The sequence below is a fragment of the Pseudophryne corroboree genome, chromosome 1 (genome assembly GCF_028390025.1).
Source record: "Pseudophryne corroboree isolate aPseCor3 chromosome 1, aPseCor3.hap2, whole genome shotgun sequence".
Classification (NCBI taxonomy): Eukaryota; Metazoa; Chordata; class Amphibia; order Anura; family Myobatrachidae; genus Pseudophryne; species Pseudophryne corroboree.
The window spans coordinates 1,059,882,551-1,059,898,846 of record NC_086444.1 but is presented as its reverse complement, the minus strand read 5'-3'; the positions used below and the strand labels follow the sequence as shown (position 1 = coordinate 1,059,898,846).

The following is a 16,296-nucleotide window of genomic DNA, read 5'->3' as shown; positions in this document are numbered from 1 at the left end:
CGTACTTATACTGGCAGGAAAAAGAGGCAATTTGGAGGCCCTTGCACAAACTGGCTTTATTCTACCTAAGTTGCCCTCCCACAAGTGTGTACTCCGAAAGAGTGTTTAGTGCCGCCGCTCACCTTACTCACACAGCTACCTCATTGCGCCTCTTTTTTTCTTTGCGTCATGTGCTGTTTGGGGAGGGTTTTTTGGAAGGGACATCCTGCGTGACACTGCAGTGACACTCCTAGATGGGCCCGGTGTTTGTGTCGGCCACTAGGGTCGCTTATCTTACTCACTCAGCTACCTCATTGCGCCTCTTTTTTTCTTTGCGTCATGTGCTGTTTGGGGAGGGTTTTTTGGAAGGGACATCCTGCGTGACACTGCAGTGCCACTCCTAGATGGGCCCGGTGTTTGTGTCGGCCACTAGGGTCGCTTAGCTTAGTCATCCAGCGACCTAGGTGCAAATTTTAGGACTAAAAATAATATTGTGAGGTGTGAGGTATTCAGAATAGACTGAAAATGAGTGTAAATTATGGTTTTTGAGGTTAATAATACTTTGGGATCAAAATGAACCCCAAATTCTATGATTTAAGCTGTTTTTTAGTGTTTTTTAAAAAAAAAACACCCGAATCCAAAACACACCCGAATCCGACAAAAAAAATTCGGTGAGGTTTTGCCAAAACGCGGTCGAACCCAAAACACCGCCGCGGAACCGAACCCAAAACCAAAACACAAAACCCGAAAAATTTCCGGCGCTCATCTCTAATATCAAGTCAATATTTTGGTTTCTCTGAAGAAGGGTGGGGGGTGGGGGGTTTGTGTTAGGAAATATTAAACTCAAAAACAATTATAATTAACTTAAGAAATTAAAATGGATCCTAAAAACGGATCGAATATGTACATATTCCAGCTGTTTCATGCACCCAAATGGCTAAAAGTCCTATATAATATAGTTTCTGGGCGAAGGGGGGACAAAAAACACATCTGAGTCTGTACAGATTGACAATAGATGGGGGAGGGGGGGAATCTCCCCCACGTATATAAACTTACCAAGGAGCTTTGGGTTGGAACACCATTCATAGAGGATCTCAATGGAAGGGCCTGAGGGTACAGTCCAGATCCCAGACGAGCAATAAATAGAGACCATGGCTGAGCAGAGCAGTGTATGAGGTCCAGGCTAGTGGTCGAAGTGGAAATCTTGAAGTGGGGGTATGCAAAAGTCAAGGACGTAATTATGTGCGTGCCTTCGCTCCCATGCAGTAGAACCCCTTATACTATCTAGTACTGGTGCCCCTTTCACCTTATAGCACACGGTACGAGCCGAAATTCACATTGTAGCACACTGAATGAACCGAAATTCACATTATAGCACACTGAATGAGCCGAAATTCACATTATAGCACACTGAATGAGCCGAAATTCACATTATAGCACACTGAATGAGCCGAAATTCACATTATAGCACACTGAATGAGCCGAAATTCACATTATAGCACACGGTACGAGACGAAATTCACATTATAGCACACGGAATAAACCGAAATTCACATTGTAGCACACTGAATGAGCCGAAATTCACATTATAGCACACTGAATGAGCCAAAATTCACATTATAGCACACTGAATGAGCCGAAATTCACATTGTAGCACACGGTACAAGCCGAAATTCACATTGTAGCACACGGTACGAGCCGAAATTCACATTGTAGCACACTGAATGAGCCGAAATTCACCTTGTAGCACACTGAATGAGCCAAAATTCACATAGTAGCACACTGAATGAGCCGAAATTCACCTTGTAGCACACTGAATGAGCCGAAATTCACATTGTAGCACACGGTACGAGCCCAAACTCACATTGTAGCACACTGAATGAGCTGAAATTCACATTATAGCACACTGAATGAGCTGAAATTCACATTGTAGCACACTGAATGAGCCGAAATTCACATTGTAGCACACTAAATGAGCTGAAATTCACATTATAGCACACTGAATGAGCTGAAATTCACATTATAGCACACGGTACGAGCCAAAATTCACATTATAGCACACTGAATGAGCCGTAATTCACATTGTAGCACACGGTACGAGCCGAAATTCACATTGTAGCACACGGTACGAGACGAAATTCACATTCTAGCACACGGTACGAGCCGAAACTCACATTATAGCACACTGAATGAGCCGAAATTCACATTGTAGCACACTGAATGAGCCAAAATTCACATTGTAGCACACTGAATGAGCTGAAATTGTGACAACAGGGACAGCCAGAGTGACGACAGGGAGAGAGAGAGAGTGACGACAGTGAGAGAGTGACGACAGGGAGGGAGAGTGACGACAGGGAGAGAGAGTGACAACAGTGACAGCAGGGAGAGAGAGAGTGACGACAGTGACAGCTGGGAGAGAGAGAGTGACGACAGTGACAGCTGGAAGAGAGAGAGTGACAGTAGGGACAGGGATGGTAATGACAGGGAGAGACGTGACAGCAGGGGAACTTTACCTCATTTGTTGCTGGTGGCTGGCAGCGCTGAGCGGTGTGCTGCTGGCGGCGGTGGGCGGCTGGCGGCGGTGAGCTGCTGGCGGCGGTAAGCAGCGGGCGGCGGTTGGTTGTGAACTAGTACAGCGCTCTACACAGCCGCCAGCCACCACGCAGGGACGGGGAGCAACATGTGCAACAGGATGGCCACTTCCCTCGCCTCCTGCTGCACTTTCAGTTCCGCTTTTCCGGGTCAGTGGAAGAAGTGGCGTTATACCATACTTCGACCACTGGTCCAGGCACAAGTTACTGGGAACCAGGCCACAGGGGAGCCCTGCCCTGTCCTTCCCGCTAGCACCAGGGCTCACAGCACCTAGAACTTCCAGGTAGCCTGATCCTTGTAGTACAGGCAGTCAGAGGAGTTGAAGGGTAGCGCTGTGTCGGCATAGCCCTAGTGGTGGTGGTGATGGGGGTGGTGACTGGAGCTCTGGCTCAGGTGGTGGCCGGATATAAAGGAGGGGGGCCATGGGGCTGAGTTGGGGGTGGTGGTGGGAGTGCATGGGGGCCAGGTACGAGCTACAGTCCACACCCCCAAAGTAAGAGAAGGAAGGGGCCGGGTATCCCTGGCTGTAGCTGGCGGCCTGGCCTTAGGACAGTACATGGGGTAGAGGGTGGCTGTAAATGAGGAGCCGGAGCGCTGCATGCAGGAGGCGCTGTCAGGGCCCAGGGGGTCTACGCCAGAGGCCGGGGCGGTGCCCGGGGAGATGGAGGCCGGGCTCCAGATGGAGGAGGCAAAGGGTGCACTACAGGTCAGCGCTGCGCCCAGGCCGGGGTTGGTGCTGAACTTGGAGGAGTCACCGGAGCTGGACACGGAGGGCCGGCGGGATGAACTGGCCGCTGCTCTCCGAGCCCGAGCTCTCCCGGGGCGTGCGGCACTTCTTCTTTGCCGGACGGCACTTTCCCCCGGCACCGCTGCTGCCCTGCCCTGTGGTATAATCACGGGGAGTTAGGAGAGTAGCAGGCTGTTTTTTAAGGAGATGCCGCCTGCAGGGATTCGGAGGTAAGTGCTCCCCTGCGCCTCTGTCATATTTGGGGGGGGGGCAAGCTGCCCCCTTGCCCCCCCAGTTCCGACGCCCCTGCCGTTACCTAAAATCGGCCTTACCAACTTCCGCCATGGAAAGGGAGATAGTGTTGGCGGCAATTCACAAACTTTTTCTGCAGCAGGTGGTGGTAGAGGATCCCCCCTTCAACGGGGAAGGGGCTACTATTCCACTATGTTTGTGGTACCGAAACCGGACGGTTCGGTCAGACCCATTTTAAATTTAAAATCCCTGAACATTTATCTGAAGAAATTCAAGTTCAAAATGGAATCGCTCAGAGCGGTCATTGCAAGCCTGGAAGAGGGGGATTTTATGGTGTTTCTGGACATCAAGGATGCTTACTTGCATGTCCCCATTTATCCGCCTCATCAGAGTACCTCAGGTTTGTGGTACGGGACTGTCATTACCAATTCCAGACGTTGCCGTTTGGCCTGTCCACGGCACCGAGAGTTTTTACCAAGGTGATGGCGGAAATGATGGTGCTCCTTCGGAAGCAAGGGGTTACAATTATCCCATACTTGGGCGATCTCCTCATAAAGGCGAGGTCCAGGGAGCAGTTGCTGATCAGCGTAGCACACTCTCAGGAAGTGTTGCGTCAGCACGGCTGGATTCTGAACATTCCAAAGTCGCAGCTGATTCCTGCGACGCGTCTGCCCTTCCTGGGCATGATTCTGGACACAGACCAGAAGAAAGTGTTTCTCCCGGAGGAGAAGGCTCAGGAGCTCGTGACTCTGGTCAGAGACCTCCTAAAGCCAAAACAGGTGTCGGTGCATCACTGCACACGAGTCCTGGGAAAGATGGTGGCGTCATACGAAGCCATTCCCTTCGACAGGTTCCATGCGAGGATCTTTCAGTGGGATCTGCTGGACAAGTGGTCCGGATCGCATCTTCAGATGCATCGGATGATCACCCTGTCCCCCAGGGCCAGGGTGTCTCTTCTGTGGTGGCTACAAGGTGCTCACCTCCTCGAGGGCCGCAGATTCGGCATACAGGACTGGGTCCTGGTGACCACGGATGCAAGCCTCCGAGGGTGGGGGGCAGTCACTCAAGGAAGAAACTTCCAAGGGCTGTGGTCAAGTCAGGAGACTTGTCTGCACATAAATATCCTGGAGCTACGGGCCATATACAACGCCCTGAGTCAAGCGGAGCCTCTGCTTTGAGACCAACCAGTGCTGATTCAGTCAGACAACATCACGGCAGTCGCTCATGTAAACCGCCAGGGCGGCACAAGAAGCAGGGTGGCAGTGGCGGAAGCCACCAGGATTCTTCGTTGGGCGGAGAATCACGTGCAAGCACTGTCAGCAGTGTTCATTCCGGGAGTGGACAACTGGGAAGCAGACTTCCTCAGCAGACACGACCTCCACCCGGGAGAGTGGGGACTTCATCAAGAAGTCTTCACGCAGATTGTAAATCGATGGGAACTGCCACAGGTGGACATGATGGCGTCCCGCCTCAACAAAAAATGAAAGAGGTATTGCGCCAGGTCAAGAGACCCTCAGGCGATAGCTGTGGACGCACTGGTGACACCGTGGGTATTCCAGTCGGTCTATGTGTTTCCTCCTCTTCCTCTCATACCCAGGGTACTGAGAATCGTAAGAAAAAGAGGAGTGAGAACAATACTCATTGTTCCGGATTGGCCAAGAAGGACTTGGTACCCGGAACTGCAAGAAATGCTCACAGAGGACCCATGGCCTCTGCCTCTCAGACAGGACCTGTTGCAACAGGGGCCCTGTCTGTTCCAAGACTTACCGCGGCTGCGTTTGACGGCATGGCGGTTGAACGCCGGATCCTAGCAGAAAAGGGCATTCCGGATGCAGTTATTCCTACGCTGATAAAGGCTAGGAAGGACGTGACAGCAAAACGTTATCACCGTATATGGCGAAAATATGTTGCTTGGTGTGAGGCCAGGAAGGCCCCTACAGAGGAATTCCAGCTGGGTCGATTCCTGCACTTCCTACAGTCAGGTGTGACTATGGGCCTAAAATTAGGGTCCATAAAGGTCCAGATTTCGGCCCTATCCATTTTCTTTCAAAAAGAACTGGCTTCGCTGCCTGAGGTTCAGACGTGTTTGTTAAGGGAGTGCTGCATATTCAGCCTCCTTTTGTGCCACCAGTGGCACCTTGGGATCTTAACGTGGTCTTGGGTTTCCTGAAATCCCACTGGTTTGAGCCACTTAAGACAGTGGAGCTAAAGTATCTCACGTGGAAAGTGGTCATGCTGTTGGCCTTGGCTTCAGCTAGCCGTGTGTCAGAATTGGCGGCTTTGTCATGTAAAAGCCCCTATCTGGTTTTCCATATGGATAGGGCAGAATTGCGGACTCGTCCGCAGTTTCTGCCAAAGGTGGTGTCATCTTTTCATTTGAACCAACCCATTGTGGTGCCTGCGGCTACTCGTGACTTGGAGGATTCCAAGTTGCTTGATGTAGTCAGGGCTTTGAAGATCTATGTTGCCAGGACGGCTGGAGTCAGGAAAACTGACTCGCTGTTTATCCTGTATGCATCCAACAAGCTGGGTGCTCCTGCTTCAAAGCAAACCATTGCTCGCTGGATCTGTAACACGATTCAGCAGGCTCATTCTGCGGCTGGATTGCCGCATCCAAAATCAGTGAAAGCCCACTCCACAAGGAAGGTGGGCTCTTCTTGGGCGGCTGCCTGAGGGGTCTCGGCATTACAGCTTTGCCGAGCTGCTACTTGGTCGGGTTCAAACACATTTGCAAAATTCTACAAGTTTGATACCCTGGCTGGGGAGGACCTGGTGTTTGCCCATTCGGTGCTGCAGAGTCATCCGCACTCTCCCGCCCATTTGGGAGCTTTGGTATAATCCCCATGGTCCTTACGGAGTCCCCAGCATCCACTAGGACGTTAGAGAAAATAAGAATTTACTCACCCGTAATTCTATTTCTCGTAGTCCGTAGTGGATGCTGGGCGCCCGTCCCAAGTGCGGACTTTCTGCAATACGTGTATATAGTTATTGCTTAACAAAGGGTTATGGTTATGTAGCATCGGTTGAGTGATGCTCAGTTGTTGTTCATACTGTTAACTGGGTAAGTTTATCACAAGTTGTACAGTGTGATTGGTGTGGCTGGTATGAGTCTTACCCTGGATTCCAAAATCCTTTCCTTGTAATGTCAGCTCTTCCGGGCACAGTTTCCTTAACTGAGGGAGGAGCCAGTGCACACCAGATAGTACTGAATCTTTCTTTAGAGTGCCCAGTCTCCTGCGGAGCCCGTCTATTCCCCATGGTCCTTACGGAGTCCCCAGCATCCACTACGGACTATGAGAAATAGAATTACCGGTGAGTAAATTCTTATTATCACATGTACATCGATCTAACCTAGGTAATTACAGCTATATTATATGGGCAATCATTCCAGTCTGTGTGAATGTGGAGATGTGCCCTGTGTCCCAGGGCACATCACCACAACAGTGTGCAGGGGATCTGTGTCCCCTGCAGAGCGTGAGGGTGGACAGCGCTGGGGCAGCTTGTCTGTCCCCAGCGCTGGGTGTGCGGAGGCGGCGGGTGTCTGGTGCAGGGATCGGACGTTTCCCTGCACCGGGCTGTCATTGGCGGCAGGTAGCGGCGCGGCAGCGGCGCTTTAAGCTTGGCGCCATTCTGGCCGCCAATCAGAAGCGCCGCCCGCGGCTTTTCAAATCCGGCCGGCCAATCGGAGGTGGACGCGGCGAGCCAATCGTCGCTCGCCGCGTCATGGGCCCCGCCCCCGGCGTTTGACGTCAGACGCCGGGCGGGAACCAGAGAAGAAGACCGCGCGCGGGAGCGCGGAGGAAGAAGAAGACGCCGGGCGGGAGCCGAGGACGGACGGCGTGCGGAAGAGCGCTGAAGAGCTCCGGTGGCCGCGGAAGAGGCCAGAAGACTCCAGGCCCCGGGAAGAAGATGTCCGGCGGCGGCTGGACGCAGCGAGGCGACGGAGGCGCCGCTGGCCAGGATGGGCCAGCGGCCGAAGAGTGAAGGGGAGCGCCGGAGAGGCCACCAGGGGTGGGAAGGAAGAGAGCTGACGAAGCTCCCCCCTGGTGCCTCTCCCACCGGGTCAGGTAGGCCCTTATCAGGTGCCCATGTACCCTCTCTCTCCTCCCTAGACCACTGGGTGTTTGGGCATTAGGCCCGTGGGCACAGTCAGGCCCTCCCGGCCTGTGGGCAGATAGTCGGGCCCTCCCGGCCCGTGGGCACTTTGTCGGGCCCCCGGCCCGTGGGCACATAGTCGGGCCCCCGGCACGTGGCGCATGTTAGGCGGGCATTAGGCCGTGGGCAATTCAGGCATTAGGCCTGTGGGAGCGTTAGAGGACATTAGGCCCTAGTTCCTTTTGGCTTAGGGATATAAGGTGACCCTGGGCACCAGGCCCAGGTCACCCAACGAGGGACCAGTTAGGCGGGCGCTAGGCCCGTGGGTAATGTCGGGCCTCGGGTCCGTGCGCAAATAGGGGGCGCTAGGCCCAATAAATAAGCGGCTCTCCCGAAGTGAATAGAGGTGGCACTGGGCACTAGGCCCAATCCACCCCAAGGTGTTTAGGCAGGCAGGCCCGCTCGGCCTGTGCCCCTGGAAAGACAGAGTACGGGAGGTGGGTGAGCTGTGCGGCCCCCACTACCTGGTGCTCTGAGTCGGGGACTTAAAGGAACAGCACCGTGGTAGTTGCTTGAACTGTGTATCGTGATGTATGTTGTTACCGTGCGGGGCAAAGTGTGAGCTTGTTAAGTGTGTTTAGTTTTGTTGCACCACACCCACAGAGCTAGTTTGAGGGCTCTGCCGTTGTAGTTAGTATAGGGGTGTGACACTAGGTTAGAGTTAGGCCCTGCACGGCTGTTGGCTTGTTTGGTTGTCTCCTTACAGGGACCTGTAAGAGAAGAAGACGTTCGCAGTGCGGAACTGACGGTGAGTAGCATCTGTGTACGTTTGTCCCTTGTCTGTCCCTGAGCGCCGGAATAGGGATTGCTCACGGACGTGAGAATCCCCTTCATCACACTACGCGCGAGAGTGCGACTGTGTGAAATCTGGGTGGCTGAGGCTTTGTACCAGTGATGACCTTTCACCCAACCGGTGAAGGTCGCCGTCACCCCTGGGGTATCCCCTTTTCCGGTGAAAGAAGGGTTGATACCCCCCTTAAGGTAGACTATTTTCTCCTCAGCTCGTTCGTCTGTCAGCTCCGAGAGGGAATCGCCGTGTCCGGATCCGACTGAAGATTGCCAGGTCCGTTGAAGGTTCCGGTACCTGAAGGTGAGAGAGAGCGGCGCCTGGTGAGTACCGAAACTACACCTGCACGGCAGCAGGCACCACCACACGCACCGCTGCCCTCTTACATTTTGGTGTAGTCGGCAGGATCAAGGATACAGGATCACGGACACGATGTGGAACGTCACCAAGACCTCCCTGCGGATGGCTCCGGAACAGACCCACCCCCGGATGTGTGCAGACCAGAGCGACTGGGTGACGGTGTCTGGGGCAGACCTCCTGAAGATGGTGCAGCGGTCGGTCCAGCGTGAAAAGGAAGAGCGCCGGGAGAAGGGGCGCAAGAAGGCCGCTGTGACGCCCTGCAAGAAATGTCGGCAAACGGGGCACTTTGCCAACGAGTGTACTTGGCGAGAGACGTCCCCAAAGAAGGTGGTCCAGGAAGCGGACCGAAGATGTCAAAAGGGCCAAGCGAAGAAAGAGTCCTGGTGTTTGCTCTGCGGAAACTACGGGCATGAGCATAACAGTTGTCCCTGGGATGAAGAGTTGAGCCAAGACGAGGTTGATTCCTGGTGTGAAAGCTGTGGAGATCCCCGATATCGGCTCCTGGAGTGTCCATGGACGGAAGACAGGACAGACTACGAGGCCACTGTGAAGCAGCTGACGGAGTCTCGTCAGCAACTTTGGGACCGGGTGGCTGCAGAGCCCGTGTGTGCGCTCTGCGAGGCGAGGGGACATGCGCTTCCCGATTGTCCGTGGAATGAAGACCGGATGATTGCGGATGGTCGTGCCCAGAGATGGGAGGAGGAAACCAGGGAAATGGAGCAGAAGACCCTGCTTGAAGTTAGTTCGCAGGTGCCCATTTCCTCTGAGCCGGAACCAACGGGTGAAGATCCCTCAGTGAAGGAGGTGGCCAAGGAACCCGTCTTGGAGAAGGTGGCAGTGGCCCTCCCTTGTTGGAAGTGTCGGCGACCAGGACATGCGGCTAGTGAGTGCCCCTGGGAAGATGCCGCGGACCTACCCTTTCCAAGAAAGCGACCCCAGTAAGGCAGAATCCTTTCCCGCATAAGGCGGAGGTGGACGACTGGGAGGTGAAGAGACCACGCTGCGAAGAAAAGCGTGAAGACCCAGTGACGGGGACGTCCGGAATCTCCCCGCGATGGAACTGTCCACTACCAGGACGTGTGGAACAGGTGTGCCCTGGGTACCAAGAGATGCCAGCGGAAGCAAAGGAGTACGCTGAGGAAGTAAAGATGCCAGCGGAAGCTAAGGAGTACGCTGAGGAAGTAAAGATGCCAGCGGAAGGGACCAAGTACGCTGAGGAGGAAAATAATCCCCTAGTCCAGGTATCGGTGGAGGAGGACTCGGACTACGGTGAGATGTCCGCCGACGAATTCCTCCAAGAGCAGATGGAGGACGACTCGGGCATCGGGAGTGCCGACGAGTGGGACTGGCAGGATCGGGTGGATTCGTGCTCCCAGTTGATTGCCCTCCGTGAAGAGGAGGAGATAGTCCTGGAGCAAGAATACCTGCCAGAAGTGCCGAAATGGACGGACGTACGGGGATTGGATCGTGATGCCGTGGGAGGACCCGTTCCAGAGGAAGACATGGGACCTTTGGAGATGCCCCACGAGGAGATGCGACAGATGGTGGTTGTTGCCCGGGAGGAAACGGATGCCCCGGAGGATTCCGCTGTTGGGTGGTGGTCGGTACCACACCCTGAAGACAGGGACGAAGCCACAGACGATATCGGAGGTCAAGAGTGGGTGACTGTTGTCCCCGTGGAGGAAGATTCCCCTTGGTGGCCAACGTCGAGCGACCGTGAGGAGGTGCCACTCCCCCAGAGGATCCGCCGATGGAGGTCAGGACGTAAGAAGAGGAACCCGGAGCTGGAGGGGGAAGGGTGTGGGGTCACAGTCTGTCCAGGCTGGGCCCTCGAATACAACCTCGGAACCTCGGAATTCCCTGACCCGCGGACATTGGACGTCGTGGAGACCTTTGTAGGGACTACAAAGGAAAAAGGGGGGGGAAATGAGGAGATGTGCCCTGTGTCCCAGGGCACATCACCACAACAGTGTGCAGGGGATCTGTGTCACCTGCAGAGCGTGAGGGTGGACAGCGCTGGGGCAGCTTGTCTGTCCCCAGCGCTGGGTGTGCGGCGGCGGCGGGTGTCTGGTGCAGGGATCGGACGTTTCCCTGCACCGGGCTGTCGTTGGCGGCGGGTAGCGGCGCAGCAGCGGCGCTTTAAACTTGGCGCCATTCTGGCGGCCAATCAGAAGCGCCGCCCGCGGCTTTTCAAATCCGGCGCCTTCCGCGAGCCAATCGCAGCTCGCGGGGCACCGGCCAATCGGAGGTGGACGCGGCGAGCCAATCGGCGCTCGCCGCGTCATGGGCCCCGCCCCCGGCGTCTTACATCAGACGCCGGGCGGGAACCAGAGAAGAAGACCGCGCGCGGGAGCGCGGAGGAAGAAGAAGACGCCGGGCGGGAGCCGAGGACGGAGGGCGTGCGGAAGAGCGCTGAAGTGCTCCGGTGGCCGCGGAAGAGGTCAGAAGACTCCAGGCTCCGGGAAGAAGATGTCCAGCGGCGGCTGGACGCGGCGAGGCGACGGCGGCGCCGCTGGCCAGGACGGGCCAGCGGCCGAAGAGTTAAGGGGAGTGCCGGAGAGGCCACCAGGTGTGGGAAGGAAGAGAGCTGACGAAGCTCCCCCCTGGTGCCTCTCCCACCGGGTCAGGTAGGCCCTTATCAGGTGCCCCTGTACCCTCTCTCTCCTCCCTAGACCACTGGGTGTTCGGGCATTAGGCCCGTGGGCACAGTCAGGCCCTCCCGGCCTGTGGGCAGATAGTCGGGCCCTCCCGGCCCGTGGGCACTTTGTCGGGCCCCCGGCCCGTGGGCACATAGTCGGGCCCCCGGCCCGTGGCGCATGTTAGGCGGGCATTAGGCCCGTGGGCAATTCAGGCATTAGGCCTGTGGGAGCATTAGAGGGCTTTAGGCCCTAGTTCCTTTTGGCTTAGGGATAAAAGGTGACCCTGGGCACCAGGCCCAGATCACCCAACGAGGGACCAGTTAGGCGGGCGCTAGGCCCGTCGGTAATGTCGGGCCTCAGGTCCGTGCGCAAATAGGGGGCGCTAGGCCCAATAAAAAAGCGGCTCCCCCGAAGTGAATAGAGGTGGCACTGGGCACTAGGCCCAATCCACCCCAAGGTGTTTAGGCAAGCAGGCCCGCTCGGCCTGGGCCCCAGGAAAGACAGAGTACGGGAGGTGGGTGAGCTGTGCGGCCCCCACTACCTGGTGCTCTGAGTCGGGGACTTAAAGGGACAGCACCGTGGTAGTTGCTTGCACTGTGTATCGTGATGTATGTTGTTACCGTGCTGGGCAAAGTGTGAGCTTGTTAAGTGTGTTTAGTTTTGTTGCACCACACCCACAGAGCTAGTTTGAGGGCTCTGCCGTTGTAGTTAGTATAGGGGTGTGACACTAGGTTAGAGTTAGGCCCTGCACGGCTGTTTGCTTGTTTGGTTGTCTCCTTACAGGAACCTGTAAGAGAAGAAGACGTTCGCAGTGCGGAACTGACGGTGAGTAGCATCTGTGTACGTTTGTCCCTTGTCTGTCCCCGAGCGCCGGAATAGGGATTGCTCACGGACGTGAGAATCCCCTTCATCACACTACACGCGAGAGTGCGAGTGTGTGAAATCTGGGTGGCTGAGGCTTTGTGCCAGTGATGACCTTTCACCCAACCGGTGAAGGTCGCCGTCACCCCTGGGGTATCCCCTTTTCCGGTGAAAGAAGGGTTGATACCCCCCTTAAGGTAGACTATTTTCTCCTCAGCTCGTTCGTCTGTCAGCTCCGAGAGGGAATCGCCGTGTCCGGATCCGACTGAAGATTGCCAGGTCCGTTGAAGGTTCCGGTACCTGAAGGTGAGAGAGAGCGGCGCCTGGTGAGTACCGAAACTACACCTGCACGGCAGCAGGCACCACCACACGCACCGCTGCCCTCTTACATGAATAAAAGGTGAAACTTCCAGAAGGTCATTGTATGGGCATTAAGAGATGGACTTCGTTTAGCTATCTGAATAGTTACACACTCCTTACGTGTAATGAGGGTCAGAATAATAACCCTTGCTTGCTTCTAGCAATAAGTAACTTCACTATTAGTTTACATTACTACAATTTTGACAATACAAACTAATGTACAAATTCATCAATAATTCTGGTAAACCAAGGATGCCAGGAAAGCATAATTTAGATATAGTTCTTACAGACCACGCCTTCATTTGTGGGGTTGTGCTGGATATGCGACAATTGCAAAACGTCAGGCTCTTGCTGAAAATCGTATTTGTCTTATTATACTAGATTATAGTATACTAAAAGTAAACACTGTAAAATTCACAGATATGGTCTCCTAAGGTGCAACAATTATAACTTGCTTACCTGTATTTATATACACGTAGCGCCACCATATTATGCAGCGTTGAACAAAAAGAATACTGTAATTGTCATTCATATCAGTCCTTGTCATAGTGGTACTTGTAGTCTAAACTCCATAACCCAGAGTACATTTTTACCCATCTTTGGCAGGTGGGGGGAAATTGAAGCCCATGCAAACTTGGAAAGAACATCCAACCCCCATGCAGATAGAGCCCTGGGGGTAAATTTACTAAAGTTCGATCTAAATCGATGTAGTGTTTCAGAGGCTGAATTGTACATTTACCAATAGACAATTTATTTACTAAAGTCGACCTTTAGTAAAGTTACTCCCTGAACTGGAATCAAATTTGTGACTTCAATGAGAGGCAGCATTCTAACCACTGCACAAATGGAGTGCCAACAAAGGAGTAGACACTTTCCAATAAATGGGTTAGGCAATGAGGGAGAAGAAGGCTACTCTTCCAGTTTTCATTCTCAAAATTAACTACATTAATGTACACGAAATGAAGAAAAAACTGCATCAAGAATAAGAAAAGAAAAAAAAACACCCCACATTCTTTCCTTTCTCCTTTTTCTTTTGGCTACGTGACAATCTTTTAATATTTCCTTGTTCCTCTATTCCATATGCTCTTTCCTTTCTCTAGTATAAATATGTTCTAGATTAGTCCAGTCAATGAAGGGCAAAAAAGGCCATCACCTCAAAATAAATCCAACCGTTTTGAAACTTGGCACACTTACTTAGAGGTGTCTAGTGATGAATTACACAAAAATCCTAATGAATCGGAGGTGAGCTCTAGTCGCAGTGACGTGAAACATGTCACTTGTTGTGGTTTTTCGTTTTTATCTTGGAAACTGTTGGTCCTAGCAAATATGTACTCCTATACAACAATAAAGCTTATCAGTCATAATAGGATTTCACCTAAAAATAGTTGCTAATACAGTTTTCAATTTCACAGCTTTGAAATGAAATACTTATACAAATCCCAACCGGGGACTTAGAGTTGCAATGGCCACGACCACTCAGCTGAAACATGGTCCCTTCCAGAACGCATAACCTACCTTCCAGCTAATTTTGGGGATCCAGGAAGGGTACCGTCACTACCCCCCGGGACCTACCTCCCCCAAAATGGGGTCTAGAAACTTGGGGTCACCGGTTTGGGGTAGCCAGTCGCCCAGGCTACCTGGCCCCAATGGGGGGGTCAAGCTCTCTGGAGGGTCTGAGTACCCCAAACCGTGAGCCAAACCGTGAGCCTAAGTGGGACACATATTTGACAGATTTTTTTTATTTACAAATATTGTTCATATATATATACTGTGTATATATATATATATAAAACAGGTAAAGATAACAGGTTAACAACTATATAACATTAGCATTAAAAAATCTGTGTCTGATACGGTTAATTACCAATATTTGCAAGTTAACTCAACTCCTGCAAACAGATGTTCGGCAAATAACACGTGGAATCCAGTTCACACTATTGTTCGGCCCAGTAATTTTCCTGTGATGTCTTTTCCTGTCGGATATACTAACATACAGTTCAGACATGGACTGCGTAAACTCCTCCACGGGATAAGCATAGAGCATCAGCCAAAGATGGCTAGCAGCTTTCCTCTTCCTGTGCAGCTGTTGTTTGCCAAAAGGATGACTTAAATTGATTGACTTTTTTTTATCAATGAATGTAAGCCGGTGTATAGTTGCATAAGAGTTGAAACAAAGAGCAGCACTGCCTTGTTATGGTGTCAGGAGAAAAACATCCTGAAAATGCAGGTGGAAACTTGGTGACGTGCTGTGTGAATGCGTACTGTATCTAACGTGTCAACTAGCGAGATGCAACAGCAGAACAACAAAAAAGTCATATGTTTGATTAGAGTTATTGTTTGTGTGCTAGAGCAGCCATGTATGAACACTGAACTCCCTCCATACATGTGTGTTGTGACACATTTTAGAACTGTGAAATGTAATAAAGTAAAACTGTAAAACTAGTTATTTTGGTATAGTGTCACTTTTGTCTGAAATCAGTCTGACCGCTGTCATTTGTAGCTCCATTTCACTGTGCAATAATTGTCTGCTTCTGCTTTTCCGCTTATTTTTAACCAGGCTCAACTTACTAACTAATGTTTATAGGCAAATTAACCAGCAAATTAATTGGGAAAATCAGAAACAGACTGTAATACTGTTGTGATAGAGAGTCAGGTTGGCAGCTATTTTCATCTAATAAAATAGGTGCAAAAACCCAAATGTGCTCTATAGTAGCCTTCTAACCCTTATGCAGGCTAAGAAGGTACCTGTTAGGTATGGCCATCGACCACTGATGATTCAAAATCATCGATGGTGTATGTCCGATATCAAATACTTTTGCCCTTGATAGGGGAGAACCAAATGGTTTCCCACCATCTATGGTATAGATGCATCAGATATTTTTCCCCTATAAGTGCTGCCACAACACTCCAGAGAGAGGTGGTGGTGCGGCAAAAGAGGAAGAGAGAGCATTGTTTTGCACCAGGGACGCAACTGGGGGGGGTGCAAAATCTGAGGGGGTGGCGAGATGGTTACGCTGCCTCCCCTCCCTCCTCTCAGCCTAAGGGACTACCTTCTGCTGTATCCCGTAGCTCCTGCCGCAGGTACCTGCTCCCCTGCAACTAAAAAATGAATAAATGGGATGGAGACAGGGTTGCTGACCACAGACTCTCTAGCTGGATGGTCTAGCTGTGGCCATATCCAATTTTGTTTCCAGAGCACTGGTCCGTGGCCACTCACACAGTCTGTCTGTGTAGAAGTCTTCTCCCAGCTCCTCTCCCTTCCCACCCCGCAGCTCCACCGGCGGAGTACAGTACAAGAGAAAGCACCAGCAGCCGGTCATCTGTTTGGGAACTTAGGTGAGGTCTCTATACACCAGGACAGATGCTGCCCCCCCAAAGAGCAGTCCTGGGTCACAACTGGCATGCTGGGCTTTCTACAGCAGTTGGCCAGTCAATCTTGGGTTGCATGCATTATGAAATAGCCCATCAATCTTGGATCATTTCATTTGTCTATTTTTGCTGTTTGTGGGTTGAATTCTCTGCCTGTTTTAGTCCATCAGTGCTACAAGTAGCAGTACAAGAAAACAATACATTTTCAGTGGGAT

The 16,296-nt window shown here is 52.4% G+C and overlaps 1 pseudogene; it reads right to left on the bottom strand.

The window, feature by feature from the left end:
• LOC135050416 (homeobox protein OTX1 B-like) overlaps positions 1-16,032 on the bottom strand; it is a 31,347-nt pseudogene extending 15,315 nt beyond the window's left edge.
• Between the last annotated feature and the right edge of the window lie 264 nt (positions 16,033-16,296).